Source organism: Physeter macrocephalus, chromosome 9 (genome assembly GCF_002837175.3).
Source record: "Physeter macrocephalus isolate SW-GA chromosome 9, ASM283717v5, whole genome shotgun sequence".
NCBI classification, from domain to species: Eukaryota; Metazoa; Chordata; class Mammalia; order Artiodactyla; family Physeteridae; genus Physeter; species Physeter macrocephalus.
This window is the reverse complement of record NC_041222.1, coordinates 43,847,876-43,868,444: the sequence shown is the minus strand read 5'-3', so window position 1 is coordinate 43,868,444 and position 20,569 is coordinate 43,847,876. Positions and strand designations below refer to the sequence as shown.

Genomic DNA, 20,569 nt, shown 5'->3' with positions numbered 1-20,569 from the left:
CAGTGGTTGAGAGTCCGCCTGCCGATGCAGGGGACACAGGTTCGTGTCCCGGTCCAGGAAGATCCCACATGCTGCAGAGCGGCTAGGCCCGTGAGCCATGGGCGCTGAGCCTGCGTGTCCGGAGCCTGTGCTCCGCAACGGGAGAGGCCGCAGCAGTGAGAGGCCCGCGTACCGCAAAAAAAAAAAAAAATCAAAGGCAAAGGAGATAAAGATCTATAATATTTTTTATAATAAAAGAGTTCATAGTAAAAACACTCTTGCAAATCAGTAACAAAAAAAGTAAACATCCCTTTGGAGAAATCGGCAAAGAACAAGAACAGATGGACTTCCCTGGTGGCACAGTGGTTAAGAATCCACCTGCCAATGCAGGGGACACGGGTTCGAGCCCTGGTCCGGGAAGATCCCGCATGCCATGGAGCAACTAAGCCCATGTGCCACAACTACTGAGCCTGTGCTCTAGAGCCCATGAGCCACAACTGCTGAGCCCGCGAGCCACGACTACTGAAGCCCGCGCGCCTAGAGCCCGTGCTATGCAACAAGAGAAGCCACCGCAATGAGAAGCCCGCACACCGCAACGAAGAGTAGCCCCCGCTCGCCGCAACTAGAGAAAGCCCACGCGCAGCAACGAAGACCCAACACTGCCAAAAATAAATAAAAATAAATAAAAATTTTTAAAAAGAACATGAACACAATATTCACAAAAGAAGAAATACAAATGCCTTATAAACATATGATAAATGTTCACCTGTGCATAAAACTGGATAAAGTTTTTTAAATTCTATGATCTAATGTTAAAAAGAGTGTGGGAAAAGAAAACCTTGCATAATATCAGTGGGATTGTAAATTGGTTGTCTTTCAGGTAATATAGATCAGAGACCTTTTTCCTGATTTTATAGTAAGAATAATTAAGAGTAGCCTCAAAATTATAGTTATCCTCATAGGCACTGACACACGTGTCTAGAGGGAGATTTGTTAAGTACATACATTCCTAAAATAGACTCTTTATCTACCTTTAATAATTATGCAGCAATGATACTGAGATGGAGAGAAGTTTACAACATACCAACTGAGAAAAGTAGGTTGCATACTTATATTTAAAAACCTTGGGCTTCCCTGGTGGCGCAGTGGTTTAGAGTCCGCCTGCCGATGCAGGGGACACGGGTTCGTGCCCCAGTCCGGGTAGATCCCACATGCCGCGGAGCGGCTGGGCCCGTGAGCCATGGCCGCTGAGCCTGCGCGTCCGGAGCCTGTGCTCCACAACGGGAGCGGCCACAACACTGAGAGGCCCACGTACCGCAAAAAAATAAAATAAAAAAATCTTATTTACGCATATACACATAGAAAAACCTCTGGAAGAATATTAACAGCAGTGATGTAACGGTGGTAGGTCTGTGCACTTTCTGTTTTAAAATATTTTTATTTTCTAATTTTTTTATACAAGTTTTAAAGGTTATGCTCTATTTACAGTTATTACAAAATATTAGCTAATATTAGCTATATTCTCCATGTTCTACAATACATCCTTGTAGCCTACATTACACCCAACAGTTTGTACCTCCCACTCCCCCACCTCGATATTGCCCCTCCTCCCCCCACCAGTAACCACTAGTTTGCTCTCTTTATCTGTGAGTCTGCTTCTTTTTTGTTATATTCACTAGGCTGTTGTATTTTTTTTAGATTCTACATATAAGTGATATAATATAGTATTTATCTTTCTCTGCCTGACTTATTTCACTTAGCATAATGCCCTCCAAATCCATCCATGTTGCTGCAAATGGCAAAATTTCATTTTTTTTATGACTGAGTAGTATTCCCCTGTGTGTGTATATGTGTGTGTGTGTATATATATATATATATATGTCACTTCTTTACCCATTCACCTGTTGATGTACACTAAGGTTGCTTCCACATCTTGGCAATTGTAAATAATGCTGCTATGAACATTGGGGTGCAAGTATCTTTTTGAACTTGTTGTTTTTTTTTTTTTTTTTTTTTCCAGATCTATACCCAGGAGTGGAATTGCTGGGTCATATGGTAGTTCTATTTTTAGTTTTTTGAGAAACTTCCATATTGTTTTCCACAGTGGCTGCATCAACTTACATTCCCACCAACAGTGTAAGAAGGTTCCCTTTTTTCCACATCCTCGCCAACATGTTATTTGTGTTCTTTTTGATGACAGTCATTCTGACAGGTGTGAGGTGACAGCTCACTGCGGTTTTGATCTGCATTTCCCTGATGATTAGCAATGTTGAGCATCTTTTCATGTGCCTGATGGCCAACTGCATTCCTCTTTGGAAAAATGTCTATTCAGTTCCTCTGCCCATTTTTTAATCAGGTTGTTTTTTTGATGTTGAGTTGTATGAGCTGTTTATATATGCTGGATATTAACCCCTTTTAGGTCATAGCATTTGCAAATATTTTCTCCTATTCAGTAAGTTGTGTTTTTGTTTTGTCAATGGTTTCCTTTGCTATGCAAAAGCTTAAGTTTAATTAGGTCCCATTTGTTTACTTTTGCTTTTATTTCCTTTACTTTAGAAGATGGATCCAAAAAGATACTGCCATGACTTATGTCAAAGAGTGTTCTATGTTTTCCTCTAGGAGTTTTATAGTATCCAATCTTACATTTAGGTCTTTAAGCCATTTTGAGTTTTTCTTTCTTTTTTATGGTGTTAGAGAACACTCTAATTTCATCCTTTTACATGTGGCTGTCCAGTTTTCTCAGCACCGCTTACTGAAGAGAATGTCTTTTCTCCATTATATATTCTTGCCTCTTTTGTCATAAATTAATTGACCATAAGTGTGTGGGTTCATTTCTGGGCTCTCTAGGATTGTGCATTTTCAACAGGTCCTTTTATTTTATCTATATATCTTTCATTTATCTACCAGTCAATATACATTACTTTTAATACTAAGCAAAGTATCCAAGCAAAAAAATATGTAGATCATAAAATAAAAATATAGAAATGCTAAACTGTCTTGTAAAGGAGGTCATAGATAGAAGACTCAGTGTAGACTGAAGTTGGATCAGAAAATGGTATGGCAGAAAGGGACACTGGGAGGCATCTATCTAGTCTAACTCCTCATTTCACAGATTAAGAAACCATCTAATCTCCCTACTTCGCCTTTCTGACTACAAAGCACAGTCCTAACAAAGGTTTCCAGAACCGAAAACTGAACTAGTGCTGCTTCTTTCTCCACTGATTAAAACACCCTACACCAAGGACAACTGTGTACAAATATTATCACTGCAGTACTTAACTTCTGAGCAAAGGGTACCCCAAGACTAGAGCACAGCCTGATAGCCACTGGAAACAAGAGGATTATTGTAGAGTGTGATTTCCTCTCATTCCATAGGCAACTGAGGAATTTACCCTTCCTAATGTCGAGCCAGTGCCTGTCTTACCCTTTGCTCACAAAGAAACATCCTTGTCTGGCAAGTGCACATTCTCAGCACCCGTAGAGCAGGGTTGCTGGGGTCCTAGAATCTGCCAAGTTGGTGCCTAAACGTTATCTGGGTCCTGTCTCTTGTGCTACAAAGGTCTTTGGTGGCCCTTTCTAATTCCCTGGCCCACTTCACACCTTGGCTATTCTAAGCAGTTCCTCTTTCTCAAATCAAAAACCCCAAACCCACCACTCTTATTCTCAACGAATACTTTCTTCTTTATTTAGGAGGTATATTCAGGCCATAAGTCTTCAGCCCTCTCAAATATTCCTTTCTACCTCCAGGCACCTGAGTCTCGATCCTCCATCTCTTCCTTCCCTCCTCCCTGCTTGCAGCAAAGAAGGAGCCCCCCCTCCCTCCAGCTCCTCAGCCAGCCCTATGGGTCCTGCAGTCCTGGCCTCTTCAGTTTTCCCTTCTCTTTCTGATCCCACTCCCTCCCCACCGGGTCCCTGCCTTCTTATCAATTATGTCCAAGCTCCTTATCCCAACTCTGCTTCCTCCTCCCAGGCGGCATCCCTCTTTGATCCTTCCTTTTCTGGTACATTTCTACACCTCAGTATCTACACCTGCACCTCTTCAGTCTATCGTTATGTCACGAAGTATCAAGAGTAGGATTTACCATCGGATGGCCTAGAGTACACATTCAGCTCTGCCAGTGACCATTTCTATGACCTCAAGTAAACAAGTCACTTAATTCCTCCAAGTCAGTTTCCTCCTCTGTAAAAAGAGGTTAATGATACCTGCTCCACCTACCTCACAGTTATGTTGTGAGGATCAAGCGAGATAATGCATGTGAAAGTGCTCTGTGAGCTTATAAAGCTCTTTAACACTTTAGTTATTCCTGTTACTACTCTCCCCTCAGTACCCTGACCTTGCATCATCAACAGAGACAGGGATGGTTATTCGTGACCTTCAGGCTGCTCACAGTGTTAACATATAATAACACAATGTCAGCACCTGTAGTTTCTACTGTAAATTACTAATTTGGTAATAATCATATTTAATTTAAAACAAGTATAGCTGACCCTTGAACAACGTGGGAGTTCGGGGTGCCAACCCTCCACACAGTCAAAAATCTATAGTCGGCCCTCCATCCATGTCTGGTTTCCTCAGTATCCAGGGTTCCACATCCACAGATTAAACCAGCCACAGATCGTGTAGTACTGTAGTATTTACTACTGAAAAAAATCTGTGCATAAGTGGACCCGCGCAGTTCAAACCCATGAGGTTCAAGGGTCAACTGCATATAAGATATGGTTTTTTAATTATATGAGCATGGACTTCTGGAAGACAACAGCAGTAGCCAACAATTACTGAGCACATACCAGGAGTCATGCACTTGTTCTAGAATCCTTTACATCAACTATCACCTAGCACCACCACAGGAAATGGCTTTATTATTTCCATTTTATTGATGGGGAAACTAACGCAGAGCAGTACTGCCATGATTTGAACCCAGGCATCTACCGCTAGAGCCCATGCTCTTATCCATTGTCCTGCAGTTCCTTTAGTGACAAAGGGAGGTCTACAGTGGAGAGAGAGAAACCAGTCAGGAGGCTATGGCTCTAGAGGATTAGAGGCAAGAAGATGGACCTGACCAAGGACACGTGGACTCTTTTAAGAAGGCAAACAAAATTATTCAATTGCCAACTACCAATGTCATTGAAGGCTTAGGGTCATCAGGCACTTCCATATTCTGCTAGTGGGAATATAAACTGGTACAACCTTTCGAGAAGGCAATTAGCAGAATGCATCCAACACTGAAGGATACATTCCCACACTGTGGCTGACTCAGCAATGCCACTCGCAGCAATCTACCCTAGAGAGAGAATCATGTATGTGCACAAAAGATGTTACTACAATGTTGTTTCTAAAACTAAATCACGAAAAACAAATAAATGTCCAACAAAAGGAGATGGGGTAGAGAAACCATTGCATACCCACATAAGTGAACACCATATAGTCATGTAAAATGATGCTTCAGGAAAAAAGGTATAAGCACATTGTCAAGGAAAAGAAGTATGTAAAAAAGCCTGTTGGTATGGGCTTTGGCATCTGACTGGTTCAAGTTCTGAGTGGGTTTACCAGCTATGTGAGCATGGGCAAGTTATTTAATTTTTCTGAGCTTCAATTTTCTTCTGTACAGATGGGGATAAGAAAGCACCAACCTGACAGAGTTGTGAGAATTAATAAATTAATGTATGTAAAGGGGTTGGTACAGAGCTGGTACAGAGCCTGGCATGGAGCAAGCATGTGATAAATGTTCTCATTTGCAAAAATACAGCAAGTTAACACATACGACACACACACCATTACAAATATTTGTAAAAACAAATATTATAAATAATGCAGTAAAATTTTAACACTGGTTATCTCTGGAAGTGAAGTAACACATTTTTTTCTTTTAAATTCCCTGTATTTTCTAAATTTTCTTTACTTGAATAAAGCCAGCAATATATTAATACTTAAGTATCTTCATTTTTTCAAGTAGACTTAATAATGAACACTCCTTTCAATTTATTAAGTTTCTCTAGTATAATCCAGTCTATGCATCTTGTGTTTAAGGAAATGGGGTACTTTTATTGATTTAATCTGAAGAGTAATACATTTCCCCCTTTATTCTTCAAACAGCTTGCTCATATTTCATTATATAAAAGTCTTTTCTGCACTCATATATTTGAAGATTAAGAGCACTCTGAAGTGATTATTAGAGCATAAAAGGTAGAAGAAAAGAACAGATTAATGCCTCTTAAAAAGCAAAGTTAAGGAAGAAAAGCATGACAACTTCATGATAGTTATATGGAAAAAAGTATACCTTACCTAAGTATGTAAGGCCAGAAATTACTGCAATAAATATGTCAACTCCATAGACAATTTCCTAGTGTGGTCAAAAGACAGACGTAATTCAATAGCTCAGCAGTCCACCCAGTACAGTGACAATCATTCTGAAAGAAAAAAAGAGTCTCATTGAGGGAAATGTGATGGGGCAATACTTTCCAACAGGAGAGGGGGAATCAATTACTAGAGACAGCTATGCAGTTTATTATGGTTAAGTCATTCTCCGGTTGAGGGTGGAAGGTGCAGGCCAGAATAAAAAAGAACCTAGGATATCATGCAAACGTGAGTCTCCTTTGCTTTTGGTAAAAGTTACTTATTAGCTCTAGGGTGTCTCACCACCAGTTCAAAGAAAAGGGCTGGTTCCTCACATCCTTTCACCTTCACTTCCATTACTGCTCTCCATGTATCCATCAATATGTACATAAGTCAGCTCATGAATACCATCAATTTTTATATTTGGTATCTTTGTCATTTCAGAATCAGACAAGCCCATAAGAAATACATGGCCTTTCTCTGAAAACTAGCTCCACTGAGGATTTTCTTTGTGGGTGGCAGTTCCCCTGGATTAAAACTTTGGGATTGTTTTCACGTCAGCCTTCTCCATCATTGCCCATTCCAACATCAGTCCACTGCCACTTTCCCTTGAATGTCTGTCCTACTGCTCTCTACTTTTTTTTTTCACTCCTATGTCTCCACTAGTACCAAATTCTCTGGTACCCCCACCTCAAACTCTGAAGTTCTATGTTCTTCTCACCTCCAAATCTAACATTCTCCTACATCCATATCCACAGTGGTAATACATTTCTCTTCCATTAAATGTAAACGCCTTTGCTGACTTTCAGGCTCTTCCATAATCTGGCTCTACTTTATCTTATCTTCCTCCGGCTTCCAACAAACACCTTCTGTCTTAGTCAGGTACGTCTTATTATGTTCCAAAGAACACATACTCCTACACCCTGATTTTGCAACTATCATTCCCCGTGCAAGATACAGCTTTTCTTATCCCCTCTGTCAAGGCCTATCTCTAGTTCTCAGACTTGGCGATCCAACCTTCCAGATAATTTAACTCTCACACAGTGTCTCAGTGGCACTGGCCATTGTTTCTAGTTTACTGAGCTTAGCTCTCCAGCTGGAAAGCGACTATTCTGATTATTTTAAGTTAGTTTGTCATTTTGGCACGGACTAAACATCAAAGTTTTTACAAACCTGGTATTTTTTGCATCAGCTCTACAAATGCTCTTTGAAATATATAAGCCTTGGGGCTTCCCTGGTGGCACAGTGGTTGATGGTTGAGAATCCGCCTGCCGATGCAGGGGACACGGGTTCGTGCCCCGGTCCAGGAAGATCCCACATGCCGCGGAGTGGCTGGGCCCGTGAGCCATGGCCGCTGAGCCTGCGCGTCCGGAGCCTGCGCTCCGCAACGGGAGAGGCCACAACAGTGAGAGGCCCGCGTAACGCAAAAAAAAAAAAACAAAAAAAAAACAAAAAAACAAAAAAAGAAATATATAAGCCTTTGTGCCTTGACCCAAGATTCCGTTGTTAGCTCCACTATTTTTGTTTATGTGGAGAGGCTCACACAAGGAGCTTATTCCATCATCAGTAAGTAGGCCACTCATAGACAATCCAGGGGCCTTCTCCTAGAGCGAGAAATGACTTCTAAGTATCTCCAATGTCTGTAGATTTTGAGTCAAAGCCAACACATTCTAATTCCAAAAACCATTTTATGACCAAACTGCAAGCAGCAGCAGGAATGACTCACAATAAGGAGAGACTGGCTGCTAGACTTTTACCTCAAAAAAGATGACAGTTGAACCACTAGGACTAAACAAAGGTTCTAAGGGGAGTTAGTAGAAGACACAGTGAAGGTTCAGGGAGATGGAGGAAGAAGAACCAATGAAGGAGACAGAGAGTGGTTACAGAGGGGGGTGGAGAGGCACATCAACCCAAAGAAAGATAAGAGACTTCAACCGCTGTGGATGGGAACAAGATGTCACTGGATATAACAATTAGTAAGGAGGTCACTGGTGACCCCTGAGGACAATTTTCCATAGGGCTGGTCCAGGATGTGGACTGCAGGGGATTGAAAAGAAACCAGGAGGGCAAATGGAGACAAGCAGAGACTTTCCTGTTAAGAATTGTGGTTATCAAGCCAAAGGGTTTATGCTGGTCATTCTCTACCCTGAAGTTTACTTACCAGCCTGATAAAAACTCTCACTCTATTATTCCCTTGCTCCTTGCCTTTCCATATGCACAGAGCTTGACTACTGAAAATAATTTAATGGAAACCCTTCCAACCTCTCTCTCCAGACACCACCCTTGTGTGCCTGGTTTTGGTTCTCTAAGAGACCTTGTGGAACCATTCAACAGCTATATGCTATCAAGTCTGAACATCTAAATTATGTTTTCCTGCTCTAGGTAAATGATAGTTATTTATTTAACAAAGAAAAAGAAAATAGACACTGAAAAGTATCCAATCAACAGAGCAAAAATCCAGATTCAGGTCAGATACCATACTACTACCTTTGGGTAACCTACATAATAGATCCGAATTGTCAGAAGATAACTTTAAATGCTTTTTCTTCCTTCAAAATAGTGCTTGTTCTTTACCAAAAGTTTACAACAATCCAATATGAATAAAGAAAAAAATTACAAGCATCATTAGCATTTTTGACTTTTCCTTCTACTTTGGTATGCTTGCATCACACATTCATAGACATAATAAACAAATGTGTAAGCATATGTAATTTTTACTAAAAGTGAATTCTAGGCATTATTTGTAACCTACTTTTCCCATTTATTTTTATTTTGATGGAAGTGTTGTGTCACTTATTAGCCTTCTATGCCTATATTTTTAATGAATGTACAATAATCAATTTTAATAAACCCCCCTGAAGCATTTAAGTCACTTCCAATTTTTGATTAGGTAGATAAAGCTGAGATGGATATCCTCAAACACACAATTAAGCATTTGCTAGGGACAGTCATGGGTCAAACGTATGAAAAAAATATGCATTTGATATTGTTGACAGCTTGTCCTACAGGATGTTTCACCCAATTTGTGCTCTAGTGGTATATGAGTGGTATATAAGTGGTACACTTCTCCATATTCCCTCTAAAACTGGGTAGTATTAATTTTTAAATTATCCTATCTTATAGATTCTAAAAGTTCACTTTTATTAGCATATCTCTGAGGTTGAACTTTTTTTTACTTTTCTGCACTAATTGTATATGCCCTTTGTTTTTCTGCTACAGTGTTCATATTATTCATTTGTAGCATCTCTTCATCTATGAAGGATGTTATTAACATGGTACCCTAATAATGCAAAGAAAATGGTATACTAATTGGGAACATTTGGCTATCAGGAACAAAACCAACCAATTCCAGCCTATTAGAGCCAGAAAGGATGTCTACCACAAGGATACAGAGGCATCCTTATATAAGGATACTATATATGAACTTTGACATGTGTTGCAAATAGTTCCAATTTTTAATTTTATCTCTAAAATGGAAATACCACTACTTCACTGGTCTACTTCGAGGATTAAAGAAAATACAGGTAAAGTCATGAATGGAAGTAATTATTGTTAAAGCAAGCAAAAACTCAAAAAGCAAACAAAAAATGCTGTTTCTTACTCAGTACTTACTAAGGTGCCTTATTCTTTTGATCCTGAAAATGAGCCCATTAGGCAGGTGTTATCAGTCCTCTTTTACAGATGAGATGTAATTAGGCATGCATAGTTAGTAAAGTAACAATCAGATTTTTATTTTACAAATGAGCTCTGCATTGATCCTAAAAAAGGCTTGGTAACAGAATCATTCTCAGCTGTGTTTTTAGTAACATTTCGTTCTTAAAAGTCATCCCGGGGACTACTCCAGCCCTTGCACCAACAGTAAACCAGGTTACTAGCTTCTACACCACCTATTCCTTTAAATTTCGCATTAGTGACCTCTCTTCTTCTCCCTCCTCTATGATGTGCCTTTACTATTAAGTGCTATTCTGGCAACAAGATACACACTTCTGTTTAGGAACCAAGGCCACTTCAACAGTCACTATTAACTGAACCCCGTGACAGACACTTCACTTTCTAACATTCCAAATACCCTTAAAGGTGCTTCAGCTGCTTATACGTAGTGATGTCTTTAGTAACAGCATACACCCGAACCTATGCTTTTGTCAGGGGTGAAGCAGCACTGTGCTGAATAAATATTTTATGCACAGCTTGTACTGAAATTCTAGATGAAGAGGCATTCACAGTTCCTATGTAAAATGCTGATTGCCCAAGACCACGTATTTTTTATTAATGCTTTGTGCAAGCTTTGCCATCTTCTATAGCATTCCCCTTGATTTAATCCTAAACATATACTTCCAAAATGTTTTTATTTTTTAATACATTAGTTGTGCTGTGGCCAAGGCAGCATCTACAACAATGGCAAAAGGAAGGAGGTAGCTGATCATTGAAACTGGATGCACTCACAATTAGTCTAGTCACTGAGAATTCTGAGGGCAAAAGTGCATGTGTGGGGGCCAGGTAGGTAAGTTTCTCGGCAGGAATATTAGCAGAACTAAATTATCCGCCGCCAGAAAAGGGAAAAGGAAATCTTTCCCCCATACTTTTATAAATTCAATACAATTTATAGAAATGCTTAAGAATTTGAAGACTACTGTTCTGGAGTAAACAGGTTTACAAACTGGCTTTGGAAACATCCAAACAACAAATGCCTCAAACTCCTGCCAGTTAAGGGCAGGTACAGCGACCCATAAATCAGCAGCCACGAGAAGAGCAGGTGATGCCTCAAAGCAGAGCTCTGCCCACAGGCGACCGCTGCTGGGTGACCGCACAGGAGGCAGAGCCCTGCACACCTCCTGCTGCAGCCAGCACTTGGAGAAGATACTGGCTAGGAGGCTTCCTCGATGTTTTCTCTCTGGACTCTCCTCATTCACGTGGGGAGAGGGCTCTGGCTTCCCTGCTTCAGGGAGGCTGTGGTGGGGCTTCCTTAAGGAGGAAAGGGTTTGAGAAGAGAGAAACCACCCTCCCACCGCCACCCCCCTTCATACTAAGAGGAGATTCTTATAGGAGAGTGAGTGAGAGACTGAGAGCAGCTGAAGGCCACACCTGCTCCCTGGCAGCACCCCCAGATGTGTGCCGGAGCTCCAAGAGAATGGCCAGATGCTGAGCTTGGTCTCCTGGCTGTGACAAAGCATCCTCCCCAGCCTCAAACATGGCCCAGAAGCAGCAGGGACCGGTGGGAACAGATGATCCAGGGTGCTTTCCTGCCCTCGTGACATGTAGTCAGTCTGGAACCTTGGCATGACCCCCTGGGAGAGTGGTGTAGGAAAGAGATCCAAGCCTGACCAAGGTTACTTTCCTGCTACCCCAGGGGAGCAGAAGCCTACGGTCAAAACTAATTTGATTCAGGAAAATGCACTATTTCTTGCACTCCTGAGTTTGTGGACTAACAGTCATTCCCAATTCAAATTAACAACTGAGCGAACAAATGAAGGAAGAAGGGTTAAGATCTAGTAACCTACATATTTTTCTGACAAAATTAGTTTCACTTCATTGGCTTCTATCAGTGGGTCAGAATATCATTCAGAATAAAGAAAGCTTTTAGAGCAGAGATTCATGAGGCTTTTGCGTTATGTAGGCATTTCCCCAGGAACACCAAGCCTCGCTCATCACCACTGCTATTTAAAGGGTCTGCACTAACAGAAACAGGGGTCTCCGGAGGCATCTGAGGCTGATAGCCACAAGGCCTCATGGAGTGGAGTCACTTTGGAAAATTCACCACAATTCATGACCCTGATTCAGTCTGGCCCAAAGTTTTTCAGGCCTAACATCCAGATTTTCTTGGAGCCAAAGATGATTACTCCCCCAGACTGGGGCTAATGCATAAACACACAGCAGCATGTTAATGGTATGTGTGTGGGGGACGGCTTTTGTCCCCTCTATGCAAACTACTCCCTTCTTTGGAATTTTCTGAGCCAGCCACAGGGTCAGAGGTGGGCCTCCCATGTCGCCTCTCAGCACACACATCTCGCCCACCATGGCTCACTGGAGGTCCACACTTAAAGATCTCAGATCCAGGCTGTGCAAATCTGTCCTCCTCTGGGGCTTAGAAATGGGGGCTGAGGAGCTGCCAGCCAGGCTCTGGATGCAGGTGCACCTGGGATCAGCTCTGCAGACAGAGCTGGTCTGCAGCAGAAAGGTGAAGATAAAGCTGAGGGGGCAGCAGGGCCAACACAGAGTCTTCCCAACTCCTTGTGCTTTCCCGTTTTTGATTCTAGGTTGTCTCTGAGGATCCTGGACTCTTTGGAGTACTTCAGTATCCTGACAAAACGCTCCTTAAGCTGGTTTTATTCCTTGCAGTCAAAGAGTCCCAGCTGAATACCATTCTTTCCCTGTTACCATGTTATCAAGCTAATAACGGGGTGTGCTGGGTGAGTGCTGAATCAGACCAGAGGGAAGTAGACCCGGGTTGGGGTGTGGAGCGGGGAAGGACTCTCCCCCGGCCTATGTACAGCATAGTCCAGGCCCTCAACTAGAAACAGCTCCCCACTGACTAGACTCTCTCGTCCCTCCATTTCTGTGTGCCTCCCTGCCAAACTTTGCCTCACTGAAACCCATTCTCCTAGGCTTGCAGGCTGAATACTCTAACTGAATATATTAAAAAATACATATTCAGGGCTTCCCTGGTGGCGCAGTGGTTGAGGGTCTGCCTGCCGATGCGGGGGATGCGGGTTCGTGCCCCGGTCCGGGAAGACCCCACATGCCGCGGAGCGGCTGGGCCCGTGAGCCGTGGCCGCTGAGCCTGTGCGTCCCGAGCCTGTGCTCTGCAACGGGAGAGGCCGCAACAGTGAGAGGCCCGTGTACCGCAAAAAAAAAAAAAAAAAAAAACATATTCAAACCTGTGTATAGTCAATTTCTCCTCCTACTTTCAGCTGCGGATATTTTATTAAATCAAGACATAATAGTAAAGCTCCAAGAGTTATGAATGTGCTCTGCTCTCAGTGCCCACCCCTTGCATTTTAAGATATCAAGCCTATGCAAGCCCAAGTAGCTTGGATCAACATTTCAAATAACAGTTAAATATTACACATAGGTAGGAGAAGACGGTTGTCAGAATATTATGTTTTCTGACAGAGAACTGGTACGGTCTGGAATAATTTCTCCCATAAACATGCAAGCACAAGTTCTTGAAATGGTACAGAATGGTCCTACTTGGCAATGGGTGTTTTATTTTCAATTGTCACCCTTGATTTTTCCTTAAGAAATTGCATCGATGTTGTGACAACGTATAAATCTCTAGCTGTTTATGGATGCATTTTTTTAATCAACAATGAGATATACTCAAGCTGTGATACAATCCTAGGGAAAAAAATAAAATAGATATGTATATTAAATTTTTAAAATATTGTATAGAGGGCTCAAGAAAAACGCTTTTCTCTTTTAGGATTAATCAATCAGAAATGAAATATCCGACTAACTGCTATCCGTGTAAACTGTATCGCTAATATACGTAATTGTTTACCCTCCATTCTGTGGCACAGGCCAAAAAAACCCCAAAAAGTTACACTTGAGAGACTGCATATGGAATAAGGAGCATTCAGTCATCCAAAGCAACTTCCTTACTTGGTATCTAGATACATAAAGTAGGAAGAATATTTCCACTTAAAGCAAAGAAAGCAAAAGTTTGATTTTTTTTTTTTTTAATGATCAGAAAGTGATTTCCTCTCTGATAGGGTTACCACTTGGCTCAGTTCTGCCCTTTCAACAGTAAGCCCCAGGATGGAAAGCTCTATACCCTCTAGCACTTCTCTCCCGTCTTTTAGTTCCCTGTGGAGGAAGGGACCACATCTGGGGGTGACCTGGGGATGAGGTGGCAGGAAGTCCCCCTTGCTGGGACTCTGAGCGAGGGAAGGGTGTGTGAGCAGGTAGCCATCAGTAGTCTGCTCTTGGTCAGCTGCTTTGAAAGATGCCGTATTATCTTCAGTGTGCCCTTAATCCCAAAGTTTAAATGTGAATCATCTTTACTTTCCTGGAAAATTATAAGAGATGGTACCATCTTAACAAACCAAACAGCTACGCCTCTTGCCTAAAACGAGCGGTTCTCAAATGTTAGCATAAATGGCAATCACTTTGGGGGCTTATTCAAGTACAGATTATTGGCCCCACCTCAGAGTTTCTGATTCAGTAGGTCTGGAGCGGGACAGCTGCTGCTGAAACGGGGGATGACAATTTGAGAACCACTGCCTTAAACAAACAGAAGTGAGCTGGAAGGGGACACAAGCTCTTTAGATGATACAACCAGGTACAATATCAACAGTTGTTTACCAAGCACCTTACCTTAGATACAGGGAATACAATACTTTACAAGAGAAATAACGTCCTTCCTCCCCTTCTCCTGACATGCCTGAAGTAAAAAGCTGTTCCAGGAAGCAGCACCAAGTTTAGTAGGAAGCTTTCTATTTCTCAAACACAAACTGCATGCCCTATGAGCCAACGCACAGCTCCCAAAATGAAACGGAATATCAACTCTCTCATCAAAGAACCAAAGCAAATGGATGAGACTGAGATTACAACTTGAAGATGTTAAGTACCAATGAAATATGAGGAACATCCTAACGGCACACACGACTGGGGCGAGGAATGAATGCAAGAGACCTCGTGGAAAGCCACCTTCGTGCCTGGCATAGCACAGGCAGCCCAAGCATTAGTTCCTCTTCCATCTCCTGACCTACCTTCTCTCTGTACCTTGAAAAGTCAGGTTCTGAGGGCCCGCTAAGGTCATCTATGCTGGGGCCGCTAGGGAGGCTGCCCCACTGCTTCCTGCCTGAGGTACATCACCTCAGCAACCCCAAGCATTTAAACTGTACAAACAATTATGGAAAGACTACATGAAGCCAGTGGTTCTCAAAACTTTATAGAGTGCATCGCAAGTATGAGGAGGGCCTTTTAAAAACACAAAATGCAGTACTTCCACCTCCAGGGATTAATTCATGAGGTCTGGGGTAAACCCTAAAAATTTAAGTATCTAACAAGCTCTCAGATGATGTGAACGATGCTGGTTCAGGATCATACTTTGAGAATCATTTGTTAAACTTATTCCTTGCTATTAACTAGAACACTATCTTACCAATTAATTTATTATATAAAAACAGAAGTCTCTTCTTACATAAAGGACTAAGAATACAGATTCTGTCATCAATCATGTGACATCTCAGGCAAGTACTGTAGTAACTTGTGCTTTAACTTTCCATATGTAAATTGAGACTACCTACATCCATAGTATTGTAAATCTGATTGAAAGTTATTAATATGTAATTTTAAAGATGTTACCAAGTATCAGCTGTTGCCTTGTCTTTTATAATACTGTTGACTGCTTTAACTGAAATAGTTTGTAACATTTAAGACAAGTATCTGATATCCCACATTCACCAGAAAAGATAGAAGAAATCTCTATCCGTGATAAAAGATAAAGCCTAGCAAATGGGAGCCTTCTCAAAATTCAGAATACTGTAAGAAGATGCTTTTGATTCTTCCTCATGAAAAAAAAATTTTTTTCAGTCAAGTTCTACTATGTGTATAATGACAGAGCAAATATACACAGGTTTCAAATTTTTAAAATATATATGCTTAAAAAAAGAGAGTACGTTCAATGAAGAATTACAAAACATAAAGGCTTCCTCCTGTCAAGAATAGGATGGCACAGGTGTTCATTTCAATACAAACAATCACATAAATGCCAGACTGCAATCTTGGGAGGAAAGCGCAGGAATCAAGGCCGATTTCCCCAGAGGGACCCAGTCAACTGGGTCAGGCAGTAGAGTACGCCAAGGAAATGTTCTCTCAAACCTCATTAATTATCAGAGCCCAGGCTCCGGTATTTCAGCACAGACAGCTGGCGCCCTGCCCACTCACCCTCCTCCTGCTCCTTAGCCTTTACGGGATGTTACAGGCATAGAACGTCTGTTACCTTTCCCAAGAGAGGAGTGGGTCTGAGGTGGGCCTTTCAAATATCTGCAGCCTAAGGACCAAGGCAAGATGCTGCTGGTGATTCATCAGTGATTCATACTTCTGACTCCTTTCACTATGAAGACAAACCAGGTTACCCTGGCAAACATCCTGGTAGCGCAGAGCAGAAGTGGATGGGCACAGCCCCGTTAATCTCCCTGCCTGACCCTTATAGGCAACTGCTAGCTTTCTACTCTGAGCCTCTAATTAAAGCTAACTGAAATTACGAAGCTAACTGAAATTCCAAGTTCTTCCATACATAGACCTAAAGGAAAACTGGAAAGAACATTGCTTGGTGAATTTAGGACTTAATTTTATGAGACAAGAAGCTGAAGAACGAAATCTGAATCTTTACTAGATACTTATTAAGCATTTTCCTATAAAATTTTCCATATTTCTTTTTCCCTGAAGAATCCATGCACTGCCTTTTAAACAAAATTATTTCCATTTAATTAATCTCTGTGTCTAAGTTTCTCAGCTGAGACTCTGCTCCAATGGCATTTCGGCATCCATTCCAAAAAAACAGAATTGTGTTAAGTCGCTAAATGTAAAATTACATGAGATTATAAGTGCCCAGGGACCAGAGAACATACCTTGGTCATTGTTTCTTGTTAAAAATGTGTTCTTATAAATATTTTTTTTTATTTAAAAGCAAATCATAGCCATTTCCTTACCTCTTTTTTTTTTTAAGCAACCTACTTTAACAACTTGTGATCTCATTTGCTAAATTTTAAGCAATGCATTCCCAACTAAGGCTTTTTATATTTCTCCAGTGTAAATGTTCAGAATTTTCATTTAAGCAGGGCTCCAACATTACAACAAATCCATTAACACATGTTGCCAAAGGAAAACTATGTAACTTCTGCACTGCCACAACCTCTAGCAATTGTCAACAATCCCTCAGGTGAAGCTTTTCTCTGGCTCTGGTGTGTACATAGCTGTATCAAGTGTCACTGTTTGCCTTGGTAACAATGCCTTTTCTTGTGGAGAAGACACATGACACCACCCTGTCACACAAAACACCCTGCAGCAGAGTTGGTCTGGGATGGAGCACCACAGCCTGGTGGAGGCGCCCAGACCATCCCTCCCACCCTGGGGCTAGGTCTACAGGCAGACAAGGCACTCACACCACCATGGGAGTGGAAAGTTTTCCATTTTGAAAAGAAAGCAATTAGGTAAAACGCATCAAGGGTCTTTCGTGTGGTTCCAGTTATTTTACTCACATATATACCCACACACATTAGTAATTTCTGACCCATTCATTTCCCTTCTACTAATATACGCTAAGGAAACAATGTTCAAGAAAATCCCACAGATTTAGGCACAAATACATTCACTGCCCTCCTACTGTAACAGCAAAAAGTCAGAAACTTAAATTACTGTTAAACTATTATGCAGACATTAAACATATTTACGAAGTCTCATGAAGGACTAATACAAGGAGTCTTAAATAACTATTAAATTCACACATAGATATTGACTATATCCCCAAAACTTCCAAAAAACAAATGTCCAAATGCTTAGTATATAAAATTAATATAAGTTAATGGAGGCAGATGGTTTTAAAATGGGAAGTCTCTAATGCTCAGTTTCTATAATAAACAGTGTGAAGCAGGATGTGCCCAGATTTTATCAACAGCATTAAGAAAATTATTTCTGCCTTTTATGATGATGAAAGTTCCTCTAACAGATTAACTTTCTAGTCAGAGTACCTCAGGGACAAGGTCTAGGTCACAGATTAGGTTTCTAGGGACCTGAGTCTTGATTTCTTTCCATATCACAGGCTGTACACCCAGTTGGGCCCACTGGGTAACAGTGCAGCGGATAGTGAGACTCAGTTATCCCAAAACTGTTATCCATGATAGGAAAACAAGCCAAAGCTTCATATTCAGGGCATGCTAAAGATATATTGTCATGGTAATGAAGATACAGTACAAATTTTTAAAATTAAGTCTAAGTTAACTTTACAGAGATACATCTTTCCCAAATGCCCATATATACACACACATATATTTACAGATATATAAGTATATATATGAAAAATTCAATACATTCTGCAAAGCAGCAGGATAGACCATACTCTAAGCATATTACAACAAAACCATCACAGAAATAAATAACAGGCATTTAAACAAAAACTCAATACATGAAGAAAAATAAACTATTCTCCCAAATAATTATTGTTTCAAAGAAATATAAATCCTAATATGAGACTGTTTTGAAAATAGCAAAATGAATTAGAATTGGAAAGGCATAAAATGAATAAAAACAGAAACCCTAATTATCAAATCTTATGGGATCTGGTCAAGGCAAGCACAGAGATAAATGCAAGCCCTAAGTAATCAAAATAAGTGGACTACAGCTCCAAATGAGCAAAAACACTCATTTGTTTAAAAAAAATTATGATAAAACAAAATACTTCAGCAACAATGAATGCATTAAACAACAGAAAAAACAGAAATGGTAAATCCAAAGCTTGTTTAAAAATCCAATCAAAGAGATAAGTCTCTTGTAAGTCTACTGTAAAAGTGAATACAATTAAAAACAAGATAAGTACTGTGACATTCTGAGTGGATATAAGTAAGACTATGCTTTTCAAAATGCAGTGGACATAATGGAGGCACAGCAGGAGGACTGGCAGAGAGTGCATCAAACAGTTGCAAACGCTTGGCGTTAGGCAGAGTGAGGAGATCTCTGCCCTGCCAGCCTCCCAACACCCCACAGTGCAGTCGATCCAGGATGGAGCACCACAGCTTGATAGAGGAGCATCGAAACCATCTGTCCCTCCTCCAGGGGCTAGGTCTACAGGGAGACAGGCACTCACACACTGCCATGGCAGTGGACAATGGTCTCATTTTTTTTTTTTTTTTTTTTGCGGTAAGTGGGCCTCTCACTGTTGTGGCCTCTCCCGTTGCGGAGCACAGGCTCCGGACGCGCAGGCTCAGCGGCCATGGCTCACGGGCCCAGCCGCTCCGTGGCATGTGGTATCCTCCCAGACCGGGGCACGAACCCGTGTCCCCTACATCGGCAGGCGGACTCTCAACCACTGCGCCACCAGGGAAGCCCGTCTCATTTTTTAAAAAATAAGTTGGGCAAAATGTATCAAGGGCCGATAGCTTTGCAGTGGATGGAGGGCCGCGTAGGCCTGGCAGTGTAAGATGTCCGTCTCGGGGTGCGAGGTCCTGGAGCTGCCATAGACCAAGCTGGCAGGAAGAAGGAGATGTTAGGATATCCTCCGAAGCTACTCTCGGAGAAGGGAACTCAGCAAATCCCCTGGGGAGGTGGGGAGAATCTTCCAGCTGACTGGGGGTTACCCTAAGGAACCTTGGGCCCTAAAGGAAAGAAGACAAGGGAATCGGAGTGCCCAACTAAAGAGCCATAGAAATGGTCCCCACTCGAGCCCCAGTAAATAGAGCCCAGATAGCCTCACATTTACAAACACAGACATGCACAGGGAGGACACAGAGAGGGTGAAGAGCCAGAGAAAGTGCCTTAAGTTGAAAATGTGAACCTGCTTCCACAGCCCCCACCCCGCAGGTGACACAAGGCCCTGGGGCCAATCCCTGAGGGATGCCCCCTCTTCTTCAGACACATGGGAACACAGAGGCCCTGAACCTCACGGGATGGTGCAAACTGAGTCAGGAACAGGAGGCAGATTGTTCCCCAAAGGGCAGGGATGGGAGGTGGGCAGAGGATAGGACTCCTGCAAAGTACCAGGCACAAGTGTTAACATGAACACCGTCCATCCCCCCGGGTTGAGGTTCAAATGCATGGGCGCATGCAAAGCCAGGTATGTGTGCAAACCAGTATCCAACTCACTTGTGTGGAGATACAGGGCGAGGAGTCCCACATGGAGAATACTAACACATGTGGGGTCATGCCCAGCCAAGCTGGGAAACCCAGGTGTATAGGGGGAGGGGGATTCGGAGGCAGGTGAAGAGTGAGGGTGTGACACAAACAGCAGGAAACGGGCAGAAGAAAAAAAAAGTATCAAGGGCCTTGAAAGCAGTAAAAGTTTTAAAAATAAAGGTTTCTAACTTCTAACCCTGTAATTTTGCTTCTAATAATACACACTAAGAAACTGTTTAAAAATAAAACCACCCACAGACTTAGGCACAAATCATTCACTCCCCCACTATTATAACAGCAAAGCATCAGAAACTATTATTAAATTATTATAGACTTTAACATATTTATGAAAATATTATGAGGAAATGCTTCATTTATAATGTTACATGAAAATGGGAATGAAGTTGAAGAGATTATACAAAAATA

General features: G+C 41.7%; 1 protein-coding gene across 6 annotated transcripts in view; it reads right to left on the bottom strand.

Moving 5' to 3' along the window:
• The window catches only part of KANK1 (KN motif and ankyrin repeat domains 1), a 206,645-nt gene that overhangs the window by 131,803 nt on the left and 54,273 nt on the right, over window positions 1–20,569 (bottom strand). For 5 of the 6 annotated variants that reach the window (XM_055087151.1, XM_055087152.1, XM_007129199.4 and 2 more), the window contains exon 2: window positions 6,263–6,387. The gene's annotated coding sequence lies outside the window, so the exon portion shown is untranslated. Of the gene's footprint in view, window positions 1–6,262; window positions 6,737–20,569 lie in introns of those variants that run through there. The other variant, XM_024126833.3, reaches the window with a different exon arrangement.